The following is a 17,923-nucleotide window of genomic DNA, read 5'->3' as shown; positions in this document are numbered from 1 at the left end:
GCCCCTGAATTATGGAGAATTCAGGTCCCAAGGCAAACTAGAGTCAGCAACAATGTAAGTACTGGGACAGAGGACCAGGCCATCTTTGTGCCTTTAGTGTGACACTTCGGGGAGTTCATTTGCACTCAGAGGGAAGTTCGATTTATAGGTGTGGACATTGAGGCTTATGGAGTAGAAAGATTGCTAAGCACCAAGCCAGGACGAAAAGACAGGTGTCCTGACCGAGGCTGTGTCTAAGAGCCAAAACAGCCACTCAGAGGCTCGGGGAACAAAACAATCCAGCCAGCTGTTTTGCATCCTTTTGCCCTGTGACCAGGTAGAGAAGCATTGGGTGGGGCAACCCCCATCAGCTAAGCTCACCCCAGGGTCCAGCCACTGAGAGCCCGTCCCCTTCCTAGGGCCCAGTTGCAATTGAACCCAAGGGTGGTCTTCTTGGAGTCGAGACCCTGTAAACCCAGCCTCTTGCCGTGAAGGAGTGGCTTTGGTCTCTCTGGGTCCTTGAGGTCCCCGAGTGGTGGAGGACAGCGTGTGTCTGCCAGCCCGGCTGCACGTCACTGAGAATAAGACGGGACACTACGGGTCCTTTCTCGAGTTCTGCAGGAAACACCTCACTGTTTTCTTCTACGTAGCCCAGAGTGCCCCCAAATACCTCATTAATAAGGTGGGTAAGCATCTCGTGTGTCCCTCTTGCCAGATCATATCTTGGAGAGAACAAAAATCAATAGTGATCTGTTATCCACCCGCCCAGAATAACTCTGGGGGACGTTTCAGAATGAGGCAGGAAAGGAATCCCTGCAGCTTCCCTCGGGTGACAATGGTGAGGGACATGAGGGAGCCTTGTTCTACCCCATCAGAAACCAGATTTCAAGGAAGGAGGGAGGGGCTGGGGAAGCCGCGTTTGCGCCCCCCCCCCCCACTTCTCCCTTCTCTGTCCTCTGCCACATCACCTACGGGGCTCTTTATTTAGCCCGTGACACAGAGAGATCCTACCTGGATTAAGTCACGGGTTTATAGGAGCTGGTCTGTTTTCAAGAGCCAAGCAAAAATGTGATGGAAAGTGCGGAGAACGTGTCTCATAAACAGCATCAGAGGAAGGGCAAGAGGAGACAGTGGTGATTCTTGCCGCGTATTCTATGCTCTGTTTATGTTTGCAACAAGTGATTTTCCATTCCTCGCGAGCGTCGTGTGAGGGTCACTGAGACAACCCCTCAGGCCCCGGGAAAAATACAGATCCGAACAGAAGCAGAGTAGCCGCGCTGGCCGGCCAGTGCCACGACAGCGCTGACTCTGTTCCAGTGGGGGGCTTTCCTTCCTTGCCATTTTGTGCTTGTGGGGGAGACTGTCAATCTTGCCTCCACTTCCTCTCCTGCTACTAAAGCCGAGCCTGGCACACAGTAGGTGCTCAGTACCTACTTGTTGGAGTGAGTGGCATTTTCCCCCAAGAGGACCCCGTTACCCACAAAGAAAGGATGCCGACCCACAGCCCACGGCTCTTGGTTCCTCCACACAGACTCGTGTATAAGGTTGTTTAGCGACGCTGAACCACACGGAAAGAGCAGGGGGCGGAGGCGTCCTACAGTCCAGGACTCGAGCTCATGTTCTGCCATCTGCCAGCTGCGTGATGTCGGGAGAGTTTTTAAATCTCTGTTCCTTGGGGCGCCTGGGTGACTCCGTTGGTTGAGTATCCAACTTCGGCTCAGGTCATGATCTTGCGGTCTGTGGGTTTGAGCCCCACATTGGGCTCTGTGCTGACAGCTCAAAGCCTGGAGCCTGCTTCGGATTCTGTGTCTCCCTCTCTCTCTGCTCCTCCCCTGATCAAACTCTGTCTCTCTCTGGAAGGAAGGAAGGGAGGAAGGAAGGAAGGAAGGAAGGACATTAAAAAATTTAAAATAAATCTCTGTTCCTCAGTTTTCTTATCTGTAAAGTGGGGAGAGTAATTGCACCTGCTTCAATGATGTGCTGATTATGAAGCACTTAGCACAGTACCCAGGACATGCAGGTGCTGAATGAGCATCTGCTCCTTTTCCTCATACTTTCCCCCTTGGCAGAAGTGAAAATGAGCTGACTCCTGCCAGCGATGGGGGAGAGGTAGTTGAGAGAGTTTCGCTGGTGGGGGGGGGGGCCTTCTGGGAGAGACCCCTAGCTCAGGATGCGCAGGTCGAGCGTAAGGCCCCGTGAAGGGATAGCCTGTGGCCAGGGCACCCCCCCCACCTGCCCAGCCTAGCTCAACGGGGTACAAACATCTTGAAAGAGACAACGCCGTGGTGATATGTTTTTATAAATAGGCATGACAGGGCTAGAGAACAGAGGATGTGCAGCCAACACTTTGCAAGCTCCAAAAAGCAAACTCAGAAAGACCACGTGTCCAAAGCACAGAGCTTATGGGGCACCTGCTCCTGAACCCCCATTTTTCTCCTGCTCCTGCAGCCATGTCCTCATCAGAACAGTTCCATCTCCCAGGCTGGGATGGCCAACAGGGGAGGGAGAGCTAAGGAGAAGCTTTGGAGACGATGGAGGGACAGATCTGAGGCTGGGCAGTGACACGGGGCCGGACACGTGGCCACTGTCCATCCTTTGAACATGCACGTTGCCATCCTTAAAACAGGGATGGGAGAGGCAGAAGCAGTGAGGACGCCCTCCCACCCACCCACCCTCTGACGCCTCTCCTTCTGTTTATCAAGCCTTCCTGAGTGCAGACAATGTGCCGGAGTCAGGATGGTGTGGGTCAAGTGGATGCAGTCCCCAGCTTCCAGAGAGACACCTCACGTGACAGGCACAGCAGCACAGACTCTCAAGCTGGGAAGTGTTGGGAAGGGAGCCGGGAGGGCGTCGCCTGAACTCCCCTGCGCCACTGCTCCTCCGTGACTTCAATTTTCTGAACGGCCAGCCGTCTTCCTGCCTAAGGAAGGAAAAAGAGCAGGAAACCAACTATCCGTGCTGGACACTGGTGGTACCAGGGCCTGGCCACGATTGCGTGGCAGGGTCCTGGGACCCCTGGGAAACTGAGGCCCCCACTGTAAGGAACTTGGCTGAGACCCCCACAAGGGGTCAGAGGAGGAGTTGGGACCCGAACTCGGGTCTTCCTGACTCAGGAGCTCAGGGACCTATTCTCCGGCGCTCACTTCTCCTGGCCGACAATCGTGGGGCCCTGGCCGGCTTGCTGGAGGCTTCCAGGACCCCCGTGCCCTCTGGCATCCAGCCACAGCCCTTGTCCCAGGTGAGCACCTGAGCAGAGGCCCCGGGGCCCTTCAGAGACAGGCCTGGGGCGACTCCAGCACTGACTCAAAGGCCTGGCAGTTGGCCTGGGGGCAGGGATCTCCAGCCCCCTCCTGGCCTTTGACTGCAACAAGTGTGAGGGTTTGTCCCTCCCCCGTCCCCTCCAGAGAAGCAAGGAGCTGCTGGCAAACACAGACCCAGCACCTGCGTGCCAGATAGCACAGCTGCATGTGGGAAACGCGATCTGTCTGCAGCGCCTGTCACACGCCGCGTCCAGTTGTTGGAAGAGGGCGCCTTGAGAACTTTCTGGGGCAGAGGTACCCAGCCCTCTCTCCCCACCCTCCTCTTCTTTGCACTTGGCATTTCCGGCCGGGTTTGCCTTTCACCACCTCCCACGTGGTGATGGTGCTGGGGCTTGATGCCTCCTCCCCAGGGCTGCACAGGCTCCCCCCTACCCCCGCCCCCCGCAGCAATAAAGGTGCTCAGCCCTCTCCCCGGGGCCTTTCATCTTCAAAGCAGTTGTGGACCCTTCACGCCAAGGCCTGCACATCTGGCTGAAACGTTTGCGGATGCCAGGGTGGTGGGTTACCGTCACAGCTGGGGCGCCCGGGAGCCTCCTGCCGTCTGGGTCAGCTCCTCTCCCTCCTCTCCCGTGGCTGCCCACGTGGTACTCCCAAGTCCCTCCCAAGTCCCGGGCTCTTCTCCCAGTGCTCTGCAAAGACCTGCCCGCCTCCCGCCAGAACTGCTCTCAGAGCCGCGATTGATGCGGGCCGGCCTGCATATGGAAAAGGCAACCAATAGGACATTGCACAGGTGCTCAGGAGGGTAGGAGGAAGAAGGAGGCAAAGAAGAAAAGAACAAATTGCTTCGGGATATTCGTGTCTTTTGCCAGAGGGCAGCTTTGCAGGGGGATAACTCACAGCTGACTGTGAGGCATTTCCACCCATGGAACAGAAGGAAGGCACTAGAATCCCAAATGCCAGGGCACACCTCAAATATGCCCACCTGTGCCAGGAGCCCTGACGCCTGTGATACTCAAACTCCTTGGGAGTCGGCCCAGCTAAGAAATGGGAAAGGGGGGCTCCTGGGTGGCTCAGTCGGTTAAGCCTCCGACTTTGGCTCAGGTCATGGTCTCGTGGTTTGTGGGTTCGAGACCCGCTTCAGGCTCCCTGCTGACGGCGTAGAGCCTGCTTCAGATCCTCTGTCCCCCTCTCTCTGCCCCTCCCCAGTTTGCTCTCTCTCTCTCTCTCTCTCAAAATAAATAAATAAACTTAAAAAAAAAAAAAGAAACAGGAGAAGGTCACTGCACACAACAGACACCTGTCTCAGCAAAGCCAAAGGCTTTCCATGGATCGATCACTGTGTTAATTCGTTCAGTCAGTCCTCACTGCAGCCTTAGGCTGCTGTAGTTTTTATTATTACTCCCAATTCACAGATGACAAAACTGAGGCTCAGGAAATTAAATAACTTGCCAAAGGGCATCCAGGCCGTAGGTAGCAGAGTTAGATCTGAGCCCCGAACACACTGGGCCTCAAAGTGGATGGATGAACCAGAACTGTGGTTGACTTTCCTCATAGTCCCCAAAGTAACAGGCTTGGAGGGAGGAGGCAAGTCTGGGCTTGACCCCTCCACCCCCACCCCGCCGAAAGGCGATGCCAGAGACTCCTGTTTCCAAAGTTCTTTCTTCTCACATAGGTCTGTTTCTTCAACTTTCCTTTCAACAGAAAACAAAACGAGATAAAATTTTACTTCCAGAAGTCACTTCACGTGAATCCAAAATTAGTTGTTGCTTTGCCGCTCTGAAAGATGACACAGAGACAGCATCTGTGTGCCCCATCGCTCCCCTTCCCGCACGTCACGCCAACGTCAGTTCTGTCACCGCGCAAGGTGGCACTTTCTGGGTCCTGTACAGAATGTAATTTTCACTTGCCCCTGAAAAATCAATATGGAAAGGCTCTAATTCCCCAGATTTCGATTTTTCAATACAAAAGTGAAAATGAAACTCTGCGGGATTGCAGCCAAAACGGTGCCCCTGAGCCAACTGCAGTCTGGAGGGAGACTCACCAAGAGTTTTTCCAGAAAAACACCAACTTTTGACATTGTTCTCAGATGACACGTCAGCCGGAAAAGGAAGCAAACGTCGCTGAGTCCACGTGAGGTTTCCCAGCACCCCTTCGCGGAAGACGTCTCCGTCCAAAGAGATTTATGGCAAAATTAGGCTGCCCTGGGGTGTCACCGATGGGCAGTGTGGTCCCGGGGAAAGAGCTGAACTCTGAAATCAAGACGCACGAATTAAAGCCCATCTCATCATATCATGGTTACTTTCCAGCCAGCAGCTCTGAGCATCTCATTTCCTCAATGTGAAGGAGGAAGAGGAAAGTCTCAGCTGCTGGCATGGGCAGTAAATGAAATAGCGCACATGAACGTGCCCGCACAGGCCCGGGGCAGAGTGGACTTCCTGCCTGCCCCCACCTCTCTTTCCCTGTCGTTGGATCACTCGGGCTGAAGCTGACACCCTTCGGTGTCTAGTGTTGGCAATGGAGGGTCACAGTGAACTATCTACTCACCTAGGACATCTTAGTCCACCCATGCTGGTCACAGACCTAGGGAAGATGTCACCACCCATCTCCAGACTCTGAGACTAGAAGGTCTTCTGAAACAAGACCACCAGGATTCCTCACCACGTCCTTCCGTGGCTCTTTTGACAATGAACGGAGAAACAAAAGAGCAGCACCCCCCCCCCCCCGGTGTGACCTGCCTGTGTAACCTGAACCACCCCCCCTGCTGCCAAGGACGGCGTCCGTCATCAGAAGCCTGCATCCCAGGACTCGGGCATTGCCAGGTGATCCCGGGCAGGTCACGTAGCTTCTGGGTGCTTCTGTGCCCTCAGCTGTCCAACGGGTTAATGATAACGAGGCAGCAGGGTTTAGCGAAGAGAGACCACCCTGCCAAGTTCAGTGATGGGACTACACAAGAGAAAACAAGAAACAAAAACAGCCCCACATACCACTGAAGTCTGTTATTTCAAGCTTTTGCTCCTCCTGTGCCCTGAAACAAAGGAAGAGAGACACTTGGGGCCACTGGGAGAACACACACCCCTGGAGTGTTCCTGGTATTTGCTCAAGACGGGCCAGGCCTGGGAGGGACTCTGTCACCAAAGCCAGTAGCTTGCAGGCCTGTGACCTGGAAGCCAGTGGGGGGGGGGGGGGGGGGGGGCGGGGAGCAGAGAGGCAAAGAGAAGTTGTGGAAGTAGAATCTGGATTTTTCAAGAATCCACCCACAGGGTTTTAAGGGCCAGCTGCCCCCATGCTAAGACTAAGGTCCACTAAGACTGTATCTGGCAGAAGAGTGATTCTGCATGAACTGCTGTTATCAGAAGATGACGAGAGGGATTCCAGAGAGGTAGAAACAATCCATGCCAAGTACGGTATAAAAGCATCTCTGAATTTTTCTAGGAAATCAAAAGTGAGTAGGCAAGTGTTCCTCCATGTATGGTAGATGAACTGAACAGAGCCTATTTGGTTGATATTAAGAACTGGGTTTGGGGGGCACCTGGGTGGCTCAGGTGGTTAAGCGGCTGATGTTGGCTCAGGTCATGATGTCACAGTTGGTGAATTCGAGTCCCACCTCAGGCTCTGTGCTCACAGCTCAGAGCCTGGAGCCTGCTTTGGATTCTGTCTCCCTCTCTCTTTGTCCCTCCCCAGCTCATGCTCTGTCTCTGTCTCTCTCAAAGATAAATAGATGTTAAAAAAATTTTTTTTTAAGAACTGAGTTTGGGGGGCCCTTAAGACCATGTTTTCTGGGCTGGGGCATGTGGAGGGAGACCGTTGGCCAATGGTTGTGACAGATTTCCAGAGTGATGATGCCATAGGTGACAGAGGCAACCCATGGGACAAGAGCTGCCCGGGAACACGCCATGGGGTAGCCTGTATATGCAATCTTATCTAACAGCAAAGAGTTGGGAAAACCTAAATATTTCTCAGTAGGAAACTGACTACATGCAATGGAATGCCATTATTCCATTAAAGGCGATTGAAGGTGATGTCAGAGATTTACATATCTTGATGTGAAACGTGTCCTCAAAACATAGTGTTGGGTGAGGAAATAAGCTTCTATAAAATGTGGAATATCAGGGGCACCTGGGTGGCTCAGTCGGTTGAGCATCCGGACTTCAGCTCAGGTCATGATCTCACGGTCTGTGAGTTCAAGCCCCGTGTCGGGCTCTGTGCTGACAGCTCAGAGCCTGGAGCCTGCTTCAGATTCTGTGTCTCCCTCTCTCTCTGCCCCTCCCCTGCTCAAGCTCTGTCTCTCTCTATATATCTCAAAAATTAAAACAAAAAAAAATAAAATAAAATGTGGAATATGAGTCCCATCAGGTTAAGGGGAATCCCGCATCTATGTTGTAAATATGCATCGAGAAGCGTCCTCAAAAGCAATTGCCATAGTTTGTCAGAGTATGAGCTCTTGGCCGATCCTTGTTCTCTTCTGTGTTACTTGACTTTTCTTTTTCTTACAAAAAAAAAAACCTGACTTTTTATTTTAAAACAAATCCGTCTCTGTAAGAAGTGAAATACCCTTTTATCTTCATGAAAATTTGTGATTTAACAGTGAAAAGAGCGTTAAACATTTTCCAGATCCTCCCAGAAATACTATGATTAATAGAGAGTAAAGCCCTCTGTGATTCCCCAGTATCACATGAAATACTGTGGAGAAAGGCCATCACGTAAGATGCCATCAGAGGTATCTCTCCTGACTCAGTGAAATCCTCTTTCCAGCCTCTTTCAAGAAAGACTAACAAAAATCTCAGGAGGCCTAGTTTTGCATAACCATTTCTTCCCCTTTTGTCTTTGGTACTTTCCTTTTTTTAAAAAAAGTTTATTTATTTAGAGAGAGAGAGCAGGGGAGGGGCAGAGAGAGAGAGAGAATCTCAAGCAGGTTCTGTGCTGTCAGTGCAGAGCCCGATGTGGGGCTTGAGCCCACAAACCACAAGATCATGACGTGAGCTGAAATCAAGAGTTGTCTTTGGTACTTTTCATTCAAATGTATATTGAGCATATATAGTACCTAAGACCTGCTATCGGAAACTCACCTCCTCATCTGCTGGCTGTGCTCTGTTTCAGGCTCATCACCTAAAATAGCGGGAGGAGGCATCCACCCATGGTGGGTATTCTTGTGCATGGAGTGAGTCAGCACTAACCATGACACCTGGAGCCTCTTATGATGAAGTGAGTTTTCAGAAGCTGTCCTTCCTCCCTTGTGCTCACATGCACAAGCTCAGGGATCATGGAGTTATGATTCCTTCAATATTCACTCGGTCAGCATTTACTGATGCCCACTGTGTGTCAGGATGGTGTGAAGTCTGGGTCTGCAGCAGTGAACAAAATAAAATATCTCTGCCTTCAGGGAGCTTATACTGTAGTGGGAGAAGCTGGACCATCACACACACACACACACACACACACACACACACACACATTTCAGGAGGTAACAAGTGCTATACAAAAGACAAAACAGGGTAAAGGGGACAGAGTGACAGGTGGCTAGTGTTATTTCAGATGAGGTTGTCAGGAAAGTCCTCTCTGGTAAGATGACCTCTGAGCAGAAGCCTGGGAGGAGTGAGAGAAGGAGTCAAGAGGACCCCTGAGGGAAAAGCATTCCAGGCAAGGAAACAGTATGTGCAAAGGTCCTGCAGGAGAGTTTGCTCAACATAGTCCTAGAACTATAAGCAAGTCACAGGCTGGGACCAAGGAGCATGAGAAGGAGGTAAGAGGTCAAAGGCCGGACCTTGCAGGGCTTTAAGGGTGATTGGAAGGACCTGGGGTTACATCTGGATGGGATGGGAAACTTTGGACGAGTTCAAGCAGAGTTACACTATCTAACATGGTGGATGATGCATTTTTATTTTTTTAGAAATAGAGTAAAGAAGAGAAGATACCAAATAAATAAAAAGTAAGAGACATAATTTTAAAAGAGAAAGAGAAACCAATCCATCTGCTACCCAGAAGGGCTGTGGACAATGCTACAGTTGCCCTCCTTTGCACAATAGGGTTTAACCATGTGTGGACGTAACGTCATGAAAACCATTTGTGGCCAGTCGCCAGCCAGTGGACATGGAAAGCAGAACTTGCCACAGGCAACAATAGGAGCTTTGACCAAAGTGGTAAGTCCCTATGAGTAATGGGTGACTTTTCTCTCCTTTGTCAGGGCTGATGGCATTTCTTTCCTGACTCTGAACCTCCTTAAGATAAGAATGAGCCCAAGCCACACCCTGGCCATGTGCAAAGGATAACAACTTTCTTCCATGTAGGTCAAAAACCATCAGTCCTGTCATATTTTATTTTTAGCACTCTATGTGATTAGAATATATTTAGTAACAAAAGTATTAATAAAATGCTAATATTTATTAGGTGTTTACAAAAATTACTAATTTCATTCTTCAGCGCCATTAATACTCCCATCTTACTGCATCAGGAAGATCCAAGAAGCCTTGAAAACTCTTGCAGAGATCTGCACAGGTGGCTAGTGGCTCTGGGAATTCAAACCCATTTCCATCTGAATCGAAATCCTGTGTTAGTAGCCAGTTGGCCACACTGCTCCTGATACAGGGTTGTCCACAGGAGGGATGTACAAGTCCTGGTTGCTTGAGAGTTTAGAGGTATTGGGGAGCCAACACCAACACCGAGAACAAACAGGCATGGCAGTGCAGGGGTGTGGCCCCAACTGTGAGTGCAGATGTGGCCAGGCCTCAGAGGAAGGCTGTGGGCAATGGTGGAACATGGACCAATGCCTCAAGGCTTACGTCCTTATTCAGCTGAGTTCTCAGCTCCAGTAAGGCTGGGGCTTGGTGAGGTCAGCCCTTATGTAGATTTTTCTAGCCAGTTGCCACCTTCTGAGCACTTACTGTGGGCCAGGCACTCTGTGAGGTGCTTGGGGGTACGTTAGTGCACCCCATCCACGCTACCCTCTGGGTGATTTCCCCATTTCACAGACGTGTTAAGTCAGGTGGCCAAGGTCTTCTGGCTCATAGATGGAAGGACTACAATGTTATCAAGATTGACTCAAAAGCCAGGGTCTTTTTTTTTTCAGGTATATTTATTTATTTTGAGAGAGAGAGAGAAAGGAAAGGAGGGAGGGGCAGAGAGAGAGGAAGAGAGAGAATCCCAAGCAGGATCCATGCTGCCAGTGCAGAGCCTGACACGGGGCTCAATCTCACGAATCATGAGATCATGACCTGAGCCAAAATCAAGAGCTAGATGCTTAACCGACTGAGCCACCCAGGTGCCTCAAAGAGTAGATGTCTTAATTATGATACATACATCATACTACTGACACTTGGAATGAAGAGTTTCTCTCTTTTCCCCCAGGACTGACTTTCATGGGTGACACTTAAGGAGACAATCTTTTTTATATTCACTAGCTCAAAGGAAAGTTGGCATCTGAAATTCCCACTCATGGATCTCTGAGTAGGATACACAATGGGTGTGTGTGTGTGTGTGTGAGAGAGAGAGAGAGAGAGAGAGAGAGAGAGAGAGAGAGAGTTGGGGGGCTGGCAGCATGGAGCAACCCAGCAGACATGCAATCAGGACCAATCATGGTAGACAAGGAGTCTAGACTTTCTGATTCTTCCCTTTCCCATTCCTATCTAGTCAGGACACATAGACTACCACATTTTAAAGGGAAGGCTCCTGGCTCTCCCATTCCCTTTCTCTAGCAAATTCTATAACTTTAAGGTACTTATAAAACGTGTTAATTCTGGCTTCTCCAATAAAATTTTGACTCTCCTCCTCCCCACCAAAAAAGAAAGAAAGTCAGGGCAGAGCCTGCAGCCCCAGCCTCTGCCCTCCAACAGAACACAGAAAGAGGTTTGGGGCTGCTGTCCCCATCTGAAGTCCTGCCCCTATTTATAGAACATTCTTGTAAAATGACTCTCCGAGCAAAGGTTTTGCTCAAAGTGGCCCATGCCCCCAGGCTGGGCACGTGTGTCCAGGGCTGGGTTCCCCACAGAGCTGCCTGAGCCCTGCTGGCAGAGCTGCATCCAGGACCTCCGTGGAGGGCCTCTTCTGCCTTCCTGCCCCACCGCACTCGCTGGGCCTCCTGCTGTTGGCCACTCTTGGCACATGTCCACCCCAGCAGGCTTGTGTCACATTGGGAACCATCAATATGGGCAAATGGGCTTGGCTTTCTAGGTTCATCCTGAGGGGTCTCATCCCACCAGTAGAGGCTCACGGGAGGCTGTCGGTGATGATGGAACCAGGCAAGTCACTGGCAAGTGATGTCTCACTAGCCCAGGCCTCACAACCAAGGAGAGAACCTTTCACCTGCACACATTTCTTCTGACCTGGAGGGTGACGGTGCCATAACTTCCAGCCTTGGAAACACGTCCAACAATCACGTATTGAATACCTCTAACTCCACCTTGCTATTGTTGCTTAAAAAAGAAAGAGAGAGTGGGGCGCCTGGGTGGCTCAGTCGGTTAAGCGTCCGATTTCGGCTCAGGTCATGATCTCACGGTCTGTGAGTTCGAGCCCCGCGTCAGGCTCTGTGCTGACAGCTCAGAGCCTGGAGCCCATTTCAGATTCTGTGTCTCCCTCTCTCTCTGCCCCTCCCCTGTTCATGCTCTGTCTCTCTCTGTCTCAAAAATAAATAAACATTAAAAAAAAAAAGAGAGAGAGAGTTGATATTTATTATCTCTTGGTAAATGTAAAAGGCTCTCCCTTCACATGTGACCTTGTTTGCCAAGAGTGTGTATCTGGAAATGTTAGTTTTGTTTGAGTCAGCTTAAGTCAAAGTGATCTGAACTTTTAAAAAGTTTCTTGGCCATTGTAGAAGCACAGAGACAAACCTGATCACCTCTGATGTGAAGGGGAATTCACATATCTACATTGTACACATGCATCAAGAGGGATCCCCAGAGATGGCCACCAAAATGTCGCCGTGGTTTTCTCCAGAGCATGAGGTCTTTGTTAATTTCCCCCCATTGTTGTTGTTCTTCTCTGTTATTTGGGAAGAGAGTAGGGAGAGAGAGATAAATACGACACATGGCACTGTCCTCAAGGTGATGCTAATCTGCAGGTAACACCTGTGCAGAGCTCTGCCCCTGCCAAAGCACTCTCACCTATTTACTGCTTTCAAAACTTTTCCACCAGAGCTTTCCCACTGCACAGAGAAGAGTGACGCTGAATGCCTAACATAACCCACCAACAGTGTAGATTTCTGTGAAGGCAACGTTTCTCCTTAAAATTCATACAAAGTTTGCATTATCCTCTATTATGTTATTTAGGCATAAAAATCCTCTTGGTTAATTATCATCAAGTAAAATGAATGTTTCCAGGAAAATCCTCCAGGTTTACCCTGCAGCTTTCCATATCCCCAGGGTTTTCTAGGACAAAGTCCTCTCAGATCAGCCAGGAGATGACAGTGGATCCAAATCAAGGCTCCATAGACTTTCAGATTCTCTGCTAGTCTCCTCCGGTGGAAGGTTCCCTGGCAAGGGATGCAGGGCCCTTTAAATTTGGAAGTGCTACTCAGGTAAGCTTAAAATAGGTTTACTTAAAATGTATCAGAACTCTTCAAGTAGGATTGCTGGAGAAACAACTTGCAGGCTCTAGAAAATTCTGTTGCATTTATAATTCCACTCCAGTCCTTGATGGAGTGATATCCCACAAGTACCTTGGGCATGCCTTTGGCCTCTTCGACTAAGGATTTATACTTCTTGGCTTTTGTTCTATTTTCTGGCTTTTTCGGGACCTACAAAACCTGTTTGACCAGTCCAGTGATCACAGTCCTTAAGGCCATCAGACCCAGATGAGCCACCTTGAGCCCAACAGCTGACATCACAGGCTGCCTAGACACAGCACAGGTAGCTGTGGGCCTTCATTTTGTCAGGCTGTGGTCCACGCATAGCACCCTACTCTGTGCTTCCAGAAGGACTTCAGGAACAGTCCACTGCACTCTCTCTTCAGGTGGTATTTGTCCCACTTTGGGGTTATTCTCCTAGTTAATAAAAGTGAAACATTCGAGTCTACCTTCCGGCCTGCATCTTGTATCTGACAACACAGTTCAATTGTTTAGGTTGGCTTTGGCCCACTGGGTAAAGAGAACCCATCATGGATTTGGGGTCAAATAATTGTTCCAGGGGAATGTCACTCGAGGTGCTGTTGAGCAACTCAGTACAAGCAAAACCCCTCTGTGAATGGTAAAGCGTCTGTGGAGTCCAGGAAGCATACATGGGGACATCTGTTGTTGCTACTGTATCTTCCTCTATGGAAGTATGTTCTTCCTCTATCTGACATGTGGCCAAGATCATACCATGTCAGTTAAAGTAGAGTGACCTTTTCCCAGATGCCCAGTGAAGGGGGCTTTGGTAGCAACGGGGAGAGCAAAGAAACCAAGCAGAAATATTGCAATCACTTTGCCTTTTTCACTAAGGTGATGATACTGGATGATGTCATGGAGTCAAAAACACGGAACTATTGTTCCTCACACACTTGAGGCATTATTGATACCTGGAGTCACTTGGTCTGGAAAGGAAAAAAAAAAAGAAGAAGAAGCAATGAGCATGTCCTTCACAGTGGATTTTTAGAGCTGAAAATGTGCTGCTCTCTGGCAGCATCTGCTAATAAATTGCTAAGTGACATCAGCTAAGGTTTTCTGGAAGAACCTTTTTTTGGATCGGTATCAGTTGTGAATGCATCTGGTCACAAGGAATGGCACACATTGCTATAGTGCCTTAAGGAAATGGGGCTTTATCTTTCTCACATGACAGGAAACATGGAGTTGAGGGCAGGTGCTATTAACACAAGGATGCTCTCAGGGACCCAGGGCCTCTCTGTGCTGTTCCTCACTCTGTTCTCAACACGGTCAGGTTCCTGTCTTCATTCACTGTTACGTGGGAGAACAAAAGGTAAAACAAGGCTTTCTCTTGGTAAAGCTTGGCCTTTTTTTTAAAGAAGCACGTGTTCTTGAAGGACTTCTTCCCCCAGCTCATTGGCCAGACTATGCTCAGTGGATTTCGCTGGCTGTGGTGAAGGCTGCAAAGGGATCATTAGCCATATTGCTGTCCCATATAAAACTGGAGCTCTCTAAGTAAGGAAGTCTGAGGAAGACAGACGTTGGGCGAACAATCAGGAGTATGTGCCACAGTGGTGGGGACCTGGTGCCCATTCTACTGCTTGTTCACTAGGTTCTCATCCAGTCCAAGGCTACCAGGACACGACATCTGAACAAAGGCAACAGAGCCCCAAGTATCTGATGCCTATGGTCTTGAATGAGAAAGAAAGAGATTCCAGCTGTCCCCTCTGATTCCATTCTAATGGTGCTGAATGAAGTCATTAGCATGCATCACCCAGAAGGTGGCCCATCCATATGGCTCATGTTTGCGTATGTAGCTGTCGCTTATGGCTTAGCAGACGAAGAGATTCCTTCTCCCCATTATTTACTTTTCTTTTCCACATGCTGAACGTTACACAAAGCTACTTAGATTCCCTTTTTCCAGTGATTTCAACAACCGACCACACCTCTCGGCACTTTCTCTCGGCTCTCCCAGGAAAGTCTGCGCACTCCAGACCTGTGTAAAGAACTATCTAGAACTGTGCCCTGGCCTCCAGCACCTGTCATCCTCCTGTGTGGGGAGATTTCTGCCAGGACCCGTTGGCTCCGTAGACTTCTGCACAAGGCTAGGTCTAAGGTCTATGTTCAATACTTCCATCTTTCAAAACCATTACTGGCATCTACAAACACCATTTTATAAATTATTCAAAGCTTGTGCCTGGTTGTATTATTTCAGATCTATGGAAGACTGAACACTACTAGTTATAAATCCAAGTAGTAGAATTTATAAGCGTTGGGTTACCTTTTAAATAACTTGACACACTCAGATTGTATTTGGCTTATCCTCCACATAACCAGTCTTTTTTTTTTTCTCAAAACTGGGATGCCATGGGCTTTTATTATAAGTGCACAAAATCCCCAGGCAAGAGAAAACAGGTCTATTAAAAGAAGGGAATATGACAGTTGAGTTCCTTCTACTGAAACAAAATAAGCCAGGCAGTTAAGAACACCTAGTGGGGTACAAATGGTCATCTTGTGTTATCAGTCACCCCCAATCTGTAGTTATGCTGTTTCCTTCCCCAACTATGAATGACTTCCTCAACAATGATTAAGTTACTCCTTGTTGGGGAAGGACAGTCTTTTCCAGAATAAATGAAAATCTCTTCTCAAAGTGTGAATATTAGAGACTGGCATACTTGAAAGACTGGTCCCTTCCTGCCCTTGAGAAAAGAGGAAAAGCAGTAAGTGGTGGCAGCAGGTTTTGAGTCTCAGTAGGGTCAATGCAAGAGCCACCCTACACTTGGGCTTCAACCCCTGCAACGCTGCAGGTCAACACTAAGCCCAGCAGGGACCCTGCCTATCTTATGGACTGAGGAGGAGGGGCCTCAGCCCTATTCTGGGGAGAAGGGGGACGGGCCATTAGAACTGGGAAGCCCAGAGAACCCAAGCTGGGGCAGCAAAACATAGACCCCACCCAGCACCACGTGGACTCAAAGGAGAAACAAAGGAACAGCGATGGCACAAAAGCTAAGTGTGAAAAGACCAGTCAATGAACTTGCTTTCTCACGTGTAAGCAACAGAGCTATAAAAAGAACTTCAAGCCTCTTTTCAGTCAAACCTTTGTAGTCTCTCCACCCAAGAAATTAAACTCGCAACTCCTTATTTGGGGCCGATTTTCCTGTAACGTGTCATTTTACCTTGTCTCAGGTCCGAATGAGCCCGCCCCTCACCACCAGCCACGTTCAGCAGGGCAGACCAACATATACTCCCAGCTCAAGAAACCTGTTTTAAAAAGGAAGCTCCCTCACCAGCCTGTATTTCAGAAGTAGCAATCACAGATCCAGCCAAAGTGAAATTAAGAAATTTGCATGTCATTTATTAATATCCTTCTTGTCTGTCAAGCAGCCTTCAAAAACATGTTTTCCTCCTTTGGAAAGAAGCAAATTGGAAAGAGCGCATTCACACAAAGGATCTCAGACCAGGCTATGTTTTTCTGTGGATGTATGGAGGGTGCACGAGACGGACACTAGCTAAGCAGTACCTTCCCCTCTCTATCCTAACACCTGGAACAGACGTTCCCATCTACAACGATTCGTATCATGTCTTCAAAATGGTCTCCTCCCCAGCATAATCTATCTTGAAATCAAGAAGGTCATTCAAAATACTCCAAGATGCCTGGGTGTCAGATCAGAGAATTGCTAATTCATTAGCTGACATAAAAACTGATGTGTTATGTAAAATTGATAATGACATAATTGATAATGACATTACGGTTCTGGGGGAAAATGTCTGTGTGTTTTGGAGGTGCGCGGGGAAGAAATGCGATGATACTTCTAATTTACTTTAAAATACTACTTAGTGAAATTGAAAAAAAATAGATCAAATAAATTATGGTAAGATGTTAACCACGGCTGTATCCAGGAAATGGGTTCGTAAGTATCCATTACACATTTCTCTCTACGATTTTGTGTGTGTTTACTTTTTAATTTTTTTTACGTTTATTTATTTTTGACAAGAGAGAGAGAGCATGAGTGGGGAAGGAACAGTGAGAGAGAGGGAGACACAAGATCAGAAGCAGGCTGCAGGCTCTGAGCTGTCAGCTGAGCTCAGTGTGGGACTCGAACCCATGCACAGTGAGATCTTGACCTGAGCCGAAATTGGACACTTAACCGACTGAGCCACCTAGGCAGTGCCCACACCTCGCCTCCCACCCCCACCTCTGTTTTGTGTGTTTGAACATTTTCATAACAAAAGAACAGAACCACTGAGATGGTGCTTGCGTGGAATCTCCTCGACATCCTGCATCAGAGCCTCTTTATCACCTGTGGCTGCCCACAGCCATCTTGGCTGCCAGCTCTCCCAACTGAAGCTCTGGGCCTGGGGCCGGACGTTCACAGCCAGTGGAAGTTACCTGTAATTCACAGCACTTTCTCTAGGCTCCAGTTACCATTCTAAGCTCTTTATATGGGTTGTGCCATTGAATCCTCACAGCAGCCCTCTGTGGTAGCCAAAGTAGCTACTATTATCCCCGTTTGACTGATGTGGAAACTGAGACCCCTAGGTGTTAATGTGGCCAAGGCCACCTCAGCCAGTAAGTGGCACAGACAGGTTTCAACCCCTCAGCCAGCTAGTAATCAGAGGCCATAGTGCTTCTGTCATGGGTTCCATGGTTTGTGAGGTATACGCTTTACTGCATTATGTAAAATTGATTAAATTCTAAGAGCTCTCTTTCTACATGAATAAAGGTAAGTTTCAGTTGTTCCTTGGTCTTTTTTGTGTTTCTCTCAGAGGCCAAGTCAATGCCTGCTACCTAACAGGCACTTGATAAATGTTTATCTCACCTAGAAGAGAGGGTCAAGGACAGCACTAAGCTGAGAACAATCCTTGAAGCCTTAGCTTTTGGCTTGGCTCCTGTGTCCCCATTAGTCAAGTATGAGCAGGAATAGCCCTTGGCAGGTGGTAACCCTCTTTAGAAGTGTTCTGAATCTTGGGGAACCTGGGTGGCTCAGTTGGTTAAGCGTCTGACTTCGGCTGAGGTCATGATCTCACGGTTCATGAGTTGGAGCCCTGCGTCGGGCTCTGTGCTGACAGCTCAGAGCCTGAAGCCTGCTTCGGACTCTGTGTCTCTCTTTCTCTGCCCCTGCCCAACTTGCACTCT

The 17,923-nt window shown here is 49.0% G+C and overlaps 1 long non-coding RNA gene across 1 annotated transcript; it reads right to left on the bottom strand.

Moving 5' to 3' along the window:
• Positions 1-4,611: 4,611 nt before the first annotated feature.
• Positions 4,612-5,568, bottom strand: LOC125155687 (uncharacterized). Its single transcript, XR_007148308.1, has 2 exons — positions 5,281-5,568; positions 4,612-4,930 (listed from the first exon to the last, which is right to left on the bottom strand). It is a non-coding gene; the product is annotated as an uncharacterized LOC125155687 (long non-coding RNA).
• Between the last annotated feature and the right edge of the window lie 12,355 nt (positions 5,569-17,923).

This window comes from Prionailurus viverrinus, chromosome F1 (genome assembly GCF_022837055.1).
Source record: "Prionailurus viverrinus isolate Anna chromosome F1, UM_Priviv_1.0, whole genome shotgun sequence".
NCBI classification, from domain to species: domain Eukaryota; kingdom Metazoa; phylum Chordata; class Mammalia; order Carnivora; family Felidae; genus Prionailurus; species Prionailurus viverrinus.
Note: the sequence above shows the minus strand (reverse complement) of the source record. Positions and strands in the feature narration are given on the sequence as shown.